Genomic DNA, 11967 nt, shown 5'->3' on the forward strand with positions numbered 1-11967 from the left:
TTCTTGTTTTATCACTGTTCTTAATTATTTTTTATCTGCTAGCTGATTCGATGGGGTGGTTTGAACTGAAAAATTGGAATCCCATTCTTTCAGTTATTTGTTGGCAATCATCACATACTTTTGTACGGCTCGCGGTTCATTCTTGGAGTACTTGCGGATTACGTGGTAATCTTAGTTTACCTTTGAAGCAGATATTGTTCCCTGGGAACGCACATCATTTCAATCCTACACTCTAGAGAAATTTTTACTAAGCCCCAGGAGAAGGCAGTTCCTTTTACATTATTCATTCCAGGGCATTAACAGGAACACCGTTGCGCCCCTCCATTAAGGTATGTGGCAAGGAACACGCTAAAAAACTTCATAAACCCAACTGGCTCGCACTTTCTCTCCGTCGTGAACAATGGTGAACACTTGTGCTTGACGTGGAGGAAGACCCTCAATTTGTTATCCCATGCCTCATCATCAGAGAATGATACAGAATTATCGTAACCTAGAAAGAATTCGATTTTCCGTAAGCAACCCCAAGAACACTTAACAGGTAAATTATTTACGCCCACATTATCAGATATTCAGGTAGCAAATAATTGGAAAACTGAACTGATGCACTGAATGCAAAATCATATTTCCGGAGATGTTAATTAAATCCATTGTATTTATGCAGTGCTTGGTACTAGAGGGGCTTTGCAGAAGACTACGAACCGGGCAAAACAATACTGCATTAATTAAATGAGAACTGCATTCTACCCTTACGTTTGAAAATTAAAGAGCGCAGAAGACCCGTCCGTAGATATTTTTCTTTGTTGAATCGCATCCAATTTCGAAAACATCCTTTCTCACTTAGCAGTATTGTCTGAAACTCCTTAACTACTACTACTACACGCTGTTTCGTAGTTCAGATCTGGTACTTCATTTTACGAATTAACATAAACCACCACATGTTAAAGGAAATGTCCAGACAGACTTACTCATCATGGCCCAGGCCAAACTGCTGAGGACAGAAATTTGACATTTTGAGATGATGTTGCTTTTATACTGTAGGCAACTATTAAGAAGGGATTCTCAGAAATTCCGCGTCTAAGGGGGTGAAACAAGGGATGAAAAGCTATTGGGAAATACGTTGCTATTAAGGCAATTTTACAGGTAGAACTACGAAAATTGGTATTTGCTTCCACACTCAGAAAATAGAAAAAATCTTTTCCAGAATTTTTGAAAATTCAGCCACTCTGTGGAGTGGTAGGGGTGAAACCATTTTTTAAAAATAAATCAATATGAAACAACTACTAAAGTATTTTTTAAGTTACACCTATAAAAAATCATATTGGCTTTTCAGTTAGAAACAAAAAAATACGTCTTTCAGTGTTTTTTGAAGTACAACCCCCAAAGGGAGGGAAATAGGAGACGAAATTTTTAAAGAATATTTTTCGTTATATTAATACATTTTAAAGCTAAACGTATGAAAACTGGTGTTTCACTTCTTTGTTAGAAATAAATAAATATTTTGGAAGATGAAAGATTCTAGGTAAACATCACCACAAGATCTCAAGTGGCAGGATTAACAAAACTCCGACTCCAGCTATCAGAATTCCTTTTTGGTCACAAGTATATTAGGAAAAGGCCATGCTTCTAAGGCCTTAAGAGCGTGAATAATTTGTAAGGTGTTTCAATTTTTGAACAACATAAAAATTCCATCAAAGGAAACCAAAAGAAATATGGGCACACCATACCGTCTACCCGAACCAAACATGGGGAGCAGAGCTATTTAAAGCATAAAATTCAGTGTACTGGTCACGTTATACTTTGCCTACGTGTAGCTACTACATTCTTAGATCTGATGATGGCTACAAAGCCGAAACCAGCGATAAATTTTAATAAAATATTGTGTAACCGAAACGTTGACTTTTGTATTTCAATCGATACAAAGGTCACCAGTCTCCTCAAAGTATACAAATATTTTCATTTCGTATCATTAACGAACACGCAGGAACACTGACGGTAGCCCACCAGTTTCAGTGTTTGCTGTTTGTTGGCTGATAATCTCTCCTGCTGGAGGAGTGATTGGCCTCATACTTACCTACTCACACACTTTTAACATTGAGGATTATTGCTTCCGGTGATGTAACAGATCTTCCTGCATTTTCCACTTACGGTCACATTACCGAGCGCTCATCTGTTTCCTTTGATATTTACGAAATCAATCGTTTAAGTACACTAAAATTTTGTGGAAATATAAACAGCCAGAGAAATTATCCTGAATGAATGCAAACTCGGAATGTGAGTGGAACAGTGTGCCGTTAACATGGGATTCTGACTGCAAATAGATGCTGTGCAAACGGAGCTTTCTCTTTCCTGCGACCTGCAGGCGGAACACAGCACCCACGAGAACCCATGGGACGGGTAGTCCGCGACCCATCAACATCTAAGGCTGGTGGAGGAGGCGATGGACACAAGGGAGAATTATTGAGATCCGTCTTTGTGGACATCATCTCTACCTTCGGCCTCCTCTTTAGGATCGTTAATTAGCTGATACCTGTACCACACGTCCGTCCCCTCCGGATATAGCTCCAAAGAAGCGTTAACGTGCCTGTCTAACACGTAATCTCAGATCTCAACACCGATGCTGGGCTCAATTTTCGGTCCTGTTCACTTTACAAATGTGCCAGTCTCAGACTTTATGCAGACAGCTCTGCAGTCTTGGAACGGAACCATCAAAACGCATTTGATAACGTAACCACCAGGAATGTGAAGTAGTGACTGTAGTTAGAAGTAAACAAAAGCCAATGTTTGGTCCCTATCAGGCAGAACATCCTCGCAACTCTTTCTATTAGGCAACTTTACGACCTGGACGTCTCTAACCTATCCCAGTTATCCAGTCGGGGCATAAGGAGCTATAGTTCAACGTGAAATTCGAACCAGGTGTTGTTTCTGACTATTCGTCATACCGTTGAAGGTGAAAAGGAAAGTTAAACCGAACATTCCAAAATCCGTACTCCAAGCCAGATTCGATGATCTCGTGACTCTGGGTTTCTAAACTAAGGCTTTGCCTTTTTTTTCTTTTTTCTTTCACGAAAGGACAGACCCAGTCAGCTTGGTGGAGGGAAGGTGCGCAGAGGTCGAATCTCGAGGCCTGGCCACTGTCCCTGTGCTGGTAATGCACATGGTATTGACCTTTATATTTTGTATCTTTATTTTTTGTTGATACCTTACAACCTGCTATTCAAGTAGGAAAGAGAGAAATCGGACTTAATCTTACATGGTTTCTACCACGTCGAAAAGGGAAAATAATCTTTTCCAGTCATAGCCTTCTACACCTTCTCCTTTTGCTTTACTCTTTGTTTTGTCAAGGACACCAAAAGCAAGGAACAACAATGAAACATTCGAATAGAAAAGGGGTTCTACACTTCATCAAACTCTTTGACGATTAAATACCAGGTACATCACATTCGCAGGAAGCTCAACTAGCGTGGCATCGTTTGCCACGTCCAGTGGTCCTTACCCATATACTCGTAAAAGGGACATGGGTCCGTGTCATACCCGCTCTCAGCACGTAATGAACATAACGCCCCACAAACCTCATGACCGTGCTGTTCTTTGTCCTAGGAAAGAAAGTTAAACCGGGACGCAGGATAATCTCACTGGAGATTGCCGCTTCCATCGTCTTGGGAAGAAAGGCCAATTGTTGGTGGAGCCAATTAACAATGTTTGTGTCCCCAGGAGACCAACAGATGACAGAGTGTATTTGTTTCATTGTAACAACTGTATCAGTCTGTCTCACTAAGGCCAAAGCCAAAATTTCGTATGTTGGCGGGGAAAAAGCTATGAACGGCTTAGTACCTTGAGGACCCTAGTTGCATTGCAAAAATAGGATGGCTGACATTTTTTGGTTCAGTATTACCACGCGTCTCTGGTTGTAGGGACTCCACAGAGGCAACACTATTTGGAAAGGTCGAGTGATATAATAGCATTCTGACAGAGAGATGCGAATTTGGAAGAATATCAACTCCGAAACAACTGAGGTCAAGAAAAAATTCACAAACATGCCTTAATTCATTATTTATCCAATCAGCATCTATGGGAGGGATTAAGCTCGATGATCGGACAGAGGAAAAAAGGAGAGTCGCAAGTGACTGGGGTAGGCGAAGACACGTTAAGACAATGCGTTGAAGAAATAAAGCAGAAGCCTTGGACCAAACATCATGGAGACCCAAACCTCCCATCAGCCGGGATCTCACCATAACCTCATGGTTTCAACAGATAAACTTGCCTCACAATCGTTGTAACTTAAGGGACATCGTTGCAGGACGGGGAAGAGTTTGGGCAACAAAGCAGGGTTTGCTCAACACACAAGTTTCCAAGGTCCGAACCTTACGAAGTAACGAGAAGGAGCGACTCTGGTGTTCGAAGATCGCTCGTTGAACGCCGTCAGTGACGCACTTCCAGTTTCACGCAGCCATCTACATCGGACCTGTCGTTCATAATAGCCATGATCGATGGCAGGCGACTGCCACAGGTGCTGGAATTTCAACCATGTCAAACCACGCAAACTGAGTAACCGAGAATTCCTGACGTTAATCTGTGCTCCCGTAGGACAACAAAATGCATTAAAAACGTCATTGAGCACTGGATGTCGTCGTGGGTACGAAGATGTACCAGAACGTCATCGGCCCATGTCCGAACAATGAACCATTCTCCCGATAACGACCAGCCTCCCATCGATCAGGTAAGGACCGCAGTAAGGGTTCCAGAAATAGCACGAATAACGACATAGAACGGGAGATCTCATGCAGGACACCTCAGCATACTTCTAGGGGTGGGGGGGGGGGGGTGGTGGGGGAAGACGAGCAGTCACACCAATAGACGCTTGAATACCAGTAACTACAGACGTAAATATCCGTCCTGCGACGTCATTAAAACCAACAGCCGTCAACACTCGGAACAAGAAATCATGACTAATTCAGTCTAACGTATGATAATCAATAAAAAGTAACGCTCCCGACATCGGAACTGTGGAAGCAATAGAGATAAAATGACGACATTCAGCAACAGGAGTGAGGAGAGTACGACGCGAGACAACTTTGATAACGCGAGACAATGTCAGCAAGCAGAACCGACAGCCATCCATACATCCCTACGATTTTATGCCCAGAACTGAATAGCTTATGGGTCACACCTGATCCACGGAGAGACGTCCCGCCTTTTATGGAATTAAAACAATTTCTCCGACTTTAAAGGAGAGCAAGATGTGTACCCCTTGCACCACTTTATTCACCATAGCTATTATCGTACCTCCTATCAGAGACCAAAACCGAACATAAAATTATTTGGGAAGCCCATAAAAACTCTGCGATTTGTGAGAAACCGTGCGAACTGCAATGTCAGATACTTCAACACGGTGAAAATCTGCCAAAAACTCCTCGGAGAGCTGGCGTAACAACACTATCAAGGAGGAGCGTAGAATCAGGAGGAGGTATAACGTCTGATGCCACTCCAGTGTTAAAATCGGAAAAATACCGGGAAATTTCACTCATTATATCTATACAACGAACGACAGTGAAAAATGTCCTTCGAGATCGCGGTCGAAACCGAATTAGATGATACAGAGACGCTAACTCATCCTGGAGAATCGAAAATGGCTGACATTTGAAACGAACACCATCTAAAGACAATCTTTTGAGTTGCAGGAGTTCCAACTTCATGCGGTGAACTTCAGTAATTCTTGAAGGGAAGTCTTGAGTTCTATCACAAAGATCAGAAAGGACAGCATGATAAAATTTCCGAGTCGTCCTCAGTTCAGCCGCCTCACGAGTACTAATACGCATAAGTGCAGTGCGGAGCCGAGGTTTGGCAATGGGAATCCATCAATTCATGACTGAGGGATGACGCATTTGGGACGCATCCTGTAGTTTCAACGACACCACCGTATCTTAATTTCACGATAAAAGTTATAGTTTCGCGGATTTTGACGAAGAAAATAAATGTCACCTTCCTTATAAAAGATCGAGTGGTCATATGTTCGACCAGATCCAGATAGCGCGTAAAAGAAATTGGGAGACAAAACAAACCTAATAACAGTTCTTGCAAGTACTCGATATCAATGTGGCAATCATAAATAAATTGTCGTAACGCAGCAAGCCGTAATGGAGAGCTTATACTGTAAACATTTACGGTAAAAACAATAAACGGCACTCCACAGAACCGGCACACGGTGGAGACGATGGTGCTGGACTTGAATCCTCTTCACTGGAAGGTGGAGATTCCATGCTTCGTTTCTTTCGTCGCGACGCTGCACGCTCAGGTTGAAAACGCTGTTTCGCACCATTCCGTAACGACGTAACTTCTTGACGCGGAAGTGTAGGGGACTCATCAAGGTCCGTTGCAAGGAGGGAGGTGTCCGCACTCCAGCCAACGAAATGAGAGAAACACAACCGGGACAGATGAACATCATGATCAGATAAAGAGAGACGGGCATTGCTGCGTCTGAAGCTGTCTACCTGGAAGAGAATCCACAGAAACCTGTTGCTCCAACGTAACAGATTGAGAAAGGGACGGCATTTCAATAGACCACTGGAAAGGCAGAACAGCAGACAATGTCAAAGTTAAATCATCGGAAGCCACCAACCCGGGTGGAACAGATAATCCAGATGTAGCATTCACTTCAACATGAACAGAACCAGACTCGTCAACCATGGCGAAACTGTAAGTGTTATTTAGAGCATCACTACTGGAAGGAGCACCTTCCACTACCACCTTCTTGGAGGGGCGAGATTAGGGAAGGATGACTTCAAAATCTCTGGCGTTTAATTTTTGCTACCGGCGCCGACACCTTTGACGTTAAGATGGGGCGCATCTGAAGATGCCGGTAACGGTGGAAAGCCGAGCAGAATGGGGGGGGGGGGGGGGGAGCAATGTCTCCACACCGTCCTCTAAAGCTGGAAAAGCACTGACAGCGGATTGCGAAGTCACTAATTCAACTAATGTCAACGGACGACATTTTTCATAAAATGACTTTAAAACCGTAACATGGCGCGGACAACTGAATCTGTGTTGGCCACGTTCATTACAAAGGAAGCAGGTTCCATCTTGCCCTGCATACGTAACATGAATCCGGTAACCACAGACGGACAGGTGTGAAGGGGTTACCACTGTAACATTGCATGAGATCTTGAACAGACCAGCGCTCCCTCCGGAATTGCCGAACAATTCCATAAGGAAACAACGCCTCCTCAAGAAATGAATTCTGTGGTGTCACCGCCAGACACCACACTTGCTAGGTGGTAGCTTAAATCGGCCGCGGTCCATTTAGTACATGTCGGACCCGCGTGTCGCCACTGTGTGATCGCAGACCGAGCGCCACCACAAGGCAGGTCTCGAGATACGGAATAGCACTCGCCCCAGTTGTACTACGACTTTGCTAGCGACTACACTTACGAAGCTTTCTCTCATTTGCCGAGAGACAGTTAGAATAGCCTTCAGCTAAGTCCATGGCTACGACCTAGCAAGGCGCCATTAACCGTATCTGAAGATAGTCTTATTTGTATTATCAAGAGCGATGTACCACAAGGATAGAATAAAGTTAAGTATTAGAGGAGCTGCATACTTTTCTTATTAGCTTTCACTACTTATCCTGTTCCAGAATTCACGCCCGTCTGCTTAGATAGCGTGCATTTAGGCCTCCTTTATCTACAAGGTGTTGGCACATTTACCAACACATCAAATTCGTCCACTTCGGATGGGAGAGTGTAAAGTCTAACTGAGACGTACTCGATTGCCGCATTTGTAAGAAGGGCAGAACTAACAGAACCAGCACTATGTGTAAACATTATCTGAGAAACAAGCCGAGAGAGATGCTGGTCCACTTGCAAGAGATCTTGAAACTTCACGACATATAAATAAATACAAATCAGAATCAACTGAGATACGAATAGATAAACGAACCATTGGTGACGTTCTACAGAGCCCGGATGCATATGATGCGTACTCTGCTCAGAAATGAAACGAACGTAACCCCGACGAAAAAAGTTGTTGGTGGACTTGACAGATATCACGATGTGTGCAGAGAACACCGCCGCCAGACAACAAGCCAACAAAGAATTACGCTATGCAAGGACAATGAGATATCAGCCGATACACACGTAAAACTGAGTACGCAAGAGTTTGAAACAAGTGGCGCCGCTACACAGGCGAAAGTAACAACAACTTGCACGCACAGTGCAGGTAGAACTCCACCGGTTGGCCGTGACGGCCGAAAGGAGTGCAAACACTCCATCTTTACGTTTTTATGAGTGAATTTAAGAGTATCAAAATATATGAGACAAATATGGCCGTTCTGTCGATCACACTAACTTAAAACCATAGATTATTTGCAACGCCAAGGGACCGTAAACCTCAGAATTTGACATAAATTTCAACTTGATACCACATCTTAACCTACTAATGAACAGACAGTCGACAACAAATAGTAAAAAAAAATTTCTATGTAATAAACACTACTGGCCATTGTAATGGCTACACCACGAAGATGACGTGCTACAGACGTGATATTTTACCGACAGGAAGAATATGATGTGATATGCAAAGGATTAGCTTTACAGAGCATTCACACAAGGTTGGCGCCGGTGGCGATACCTACAACGTGCTGACACGAGGAAAGTTTCCGACCGATTTCTCATACACAAACAGCAGTGGACCGGCGTTGCCTGGTGACACGTTGTTGTGATGCCTCGTGTAAGGAGGAGAAAAGCGTACCATCACGTTTCCAACTTTGATAAAGGTCGGAATGTAGCCTATCGCGATTGCGGTTTATCGTATCGCGACATTGATGCTCGAATTGGTCGAGCTCCAATGACTGTTAGCAGAATATGGAATCGGTGGGCTCAGGAGGGTAATAGGAACGCCGTGCTGGATCCCAACGGCCTCGTATCACTAGCAGTCGAGATGACAGGCCTCTTATCCGCATGGCTGTAACGGATCGTCCAGCCACGTCTCGATCCCTGAGTCAGCAGATGGGGACGTTGGCAAGACAACAACCATCTGCAGGAACAGTTGGACGACGTTTGCAGCAGCATGGACTATCAGCTCGGAGACCGTGGCTGCGATTGCCCTTGACGCTGCATCATAGACAGGAGCGCCTGCGATGATGTACTCAACGACCAACCTGGGTGCACGAATGGCAAAGCGTCATTTTTTTCGGATGGATCCAGCTTCTGTTTACAGCATCATGATGGTCGCAACCGTGTTTGGCGACATCGCGGTGAACGGGCATTGGGAGCGTGTATTCGTCATCGCCATACTGGCATATCACCCGGCGTGATGGTATGGGGTGCCATTCGTTACACGTCTCGGTCACCTCTTGTTCGCATTGACGGCACTTTGAACAGTGGACGTTACATTACAGATATGTTACGACCTGTGGCTCTACCCTTCATTCGATCCCTGCGAAACACTATGTTTCAGCAGGATAATGCACGACCGCATGTTGCAAGTCCTGTACGGGCCTTTCTGGATACAGAAAATGTTCGATTGCTGCCCTGGCCAGCAAATTCTCCAGATCTCTCACCAATTGAAATCATCTGGTCAATCGTGGCCGAGCAACTGGCTCGTCACAATACGCCAGTCACTACCCTTGATGAACTGTGGTATCGTGTTGAAGCTGCATGGGCAACTGTACCTGTACACGCCATCGAAGCTCTGTTTGACTCAATTCCAAGGCGTATCAAGGCCGTTATTACGGCCAGAGGTTGTTGTTCTGGGTACTGATTACTCAGGTTGTATGCATCGAATCTTCGTGAAAATGTAATCAAATGTCAGTTCTAGTATAATATATTTGTCCAATGAATACCCGTTTATCATCTGCATTTCTCCTTGGTGTAACAATTTTAATGGCCAGTAGTGTAATTACAAATCAACCATTTTTCTTTTTTTTACTTTACTTGTACTATGTAACATTGCTTCTTGCTAAATTTTGTCACATCTACGTCAACGTGAAGTACCCTATACATTTTGATGAGTGAGTTCACGACTACCAAAACATAAGACATAAATGGCCCTACCTCGTGACTGCATTGACTTGGAAGACTACATTTTTTACACCTGGAAGGGACCGCTGACCTTACCATGTGGTATAAGCTTCAACTTGACATCATTATCCGTTCCTGAGAGAAACGGGTGTTAACGGACAGGTAGGCAGACAGAAAAACGGACAAAAAATGGCCAAAACCTTTTTATGTGGTATAATTAGAAATTAACAGTTTTCGAATTTTTTTCCTTTAGTCGTGCTGTGAAACGTTACCAAATTTTATTATTGTAGGTCAACGAGACGCAGTCCTTAGTATATGAGATAAATTTCAGCTTCATATTTGTAGTCCTTGAGAAAAAGGGAACTTAACAGTGTGACAGCCAAATGAACAGCAAAGTAATTCCATACCATTTCCGTTTTTACCGACTGAGGTACAGAATCCTAAAAAGGAGGAGCCTTATCGCGTTGTTGTCTTGGTGATACAGAAAGATTGTTCACTTTTTTAATTAGAAAGGGTTTACTGGGGCAGAATAGCCGTATTCCTTGCCTCTGTACATTAGATGTATGTAATTCGAGTACAGTGAACTGTAAAGGGTCCGCGCGTGGTGAGGTGTTGCTGATGTGCTGCCTGATGGCGAGAGAAGGGAAAGGCCGAAACCGGTACTGGAACATAGTCAACTCCTCCCAAACATCACCAAGAGGTGTGCCGGGATTTACGTTCACTTCACATGTCGTAAATGCATGCTACCGTGTATATATATTTGGAATGTAATCCTGGACATTGGCACAGAGTCTGCTGATCAGGACTCAAAGGTACCGCACTCCTCCTCTTACGGCCCAATGATTTGCAACACCAGTATTCGAACTGGCTACCGTCAAGCCCAGCCGCATTGCACACGCCTGCATTAGCGACCTCTGCTACTTTTCGGCCCTTGTGCGGCCTCCTCCTTCTCGTCACAGGCCTTCTCTACTCCCGTCATTTTAAGTCTTCACTGGGTCCAAGTACTTTCGTTGTGTTGAATCGCCTCATGAAATTAGTCCCAGAACGATGGCACCTCGGATTGAGTCATGTCTTCTGAAAATTAAGTCCCTCCTGGGAAATCTGTTGTAAGGAATTGTAAATTCATCCTCTAATTATTTCCGAGACTGTCGCTTAGGAAGCGGGTTATTTCTGTTAATGAAGGACAAGCTTTGCGGACTTTCTAGAACTTGTAAAACAAATAATGAATAAAAAATAATTAAGAAACAGAAATCCTCCTTGCAAATGGAACTGACTTTATAACCGATGCTTTAATGGGCAAGGATTAACACCTCTTAAAAATCATATCTTCTACAAACCCTGCAAATTAAACAAATGCGCTCTGTAATCCTTATGTGGCTACCATTTATTTTACACACATTTGAAAATCAAAAGCTCACATTCACTCCTGTTATGATCAATAATACACATTCAATGCCAAATAAATGTTAAGTTTAACGATGTTGAAAATCGTTGAGTCATGTGTCCCACGAACCTAATAAGTACCGTGTTTTCAAGTGAACCAAAAATTTTCATAGTTAAAATATTGTTCGCAGTGTGATTTTATGGCGTTATCAAATCTGAAAAAATTTATGAGCAATCAGCACCAAAATACATTTATTCTAGTGATAGGAGAAACATGACCTCTTACACACATACTTTCAGTACAAAACTTTCAGCTGGCATTGAGCTATCACATAGAAACACGTTGTAAATTCCGTAACGCTTTCTGTGGTGTAGACTACACATTCCTCTAAGTACAAATTATGTTCAAATCTGTAGATTTACTGGAGAGTGTAGTGAGGTTTTTAACTAATGCCTGTGATGTACAAGAAAACACAATTAGTTACTCGTGACATTCTTAGAACGGAAAAGATGGCGATTACATATGATTTTCGTAAACCCGACTCACTGTGCCAGCTACAGGTATAGGCCT

Source organism: Schistocerca serialis, chromosome 7, assembly GCF_023864345.2.
Source record: "Schistocerca serialis cubense isolate TAMUIC-IGC-003099 chromosome 7, iqSchSeri2.2, whole genome shotgun sequence".
NCBI lineage: Eukaryota > Metazoa > Arthropoda > Insecta > Orthoptera > Acrididae > Schistocerca > Schistocerca serialis.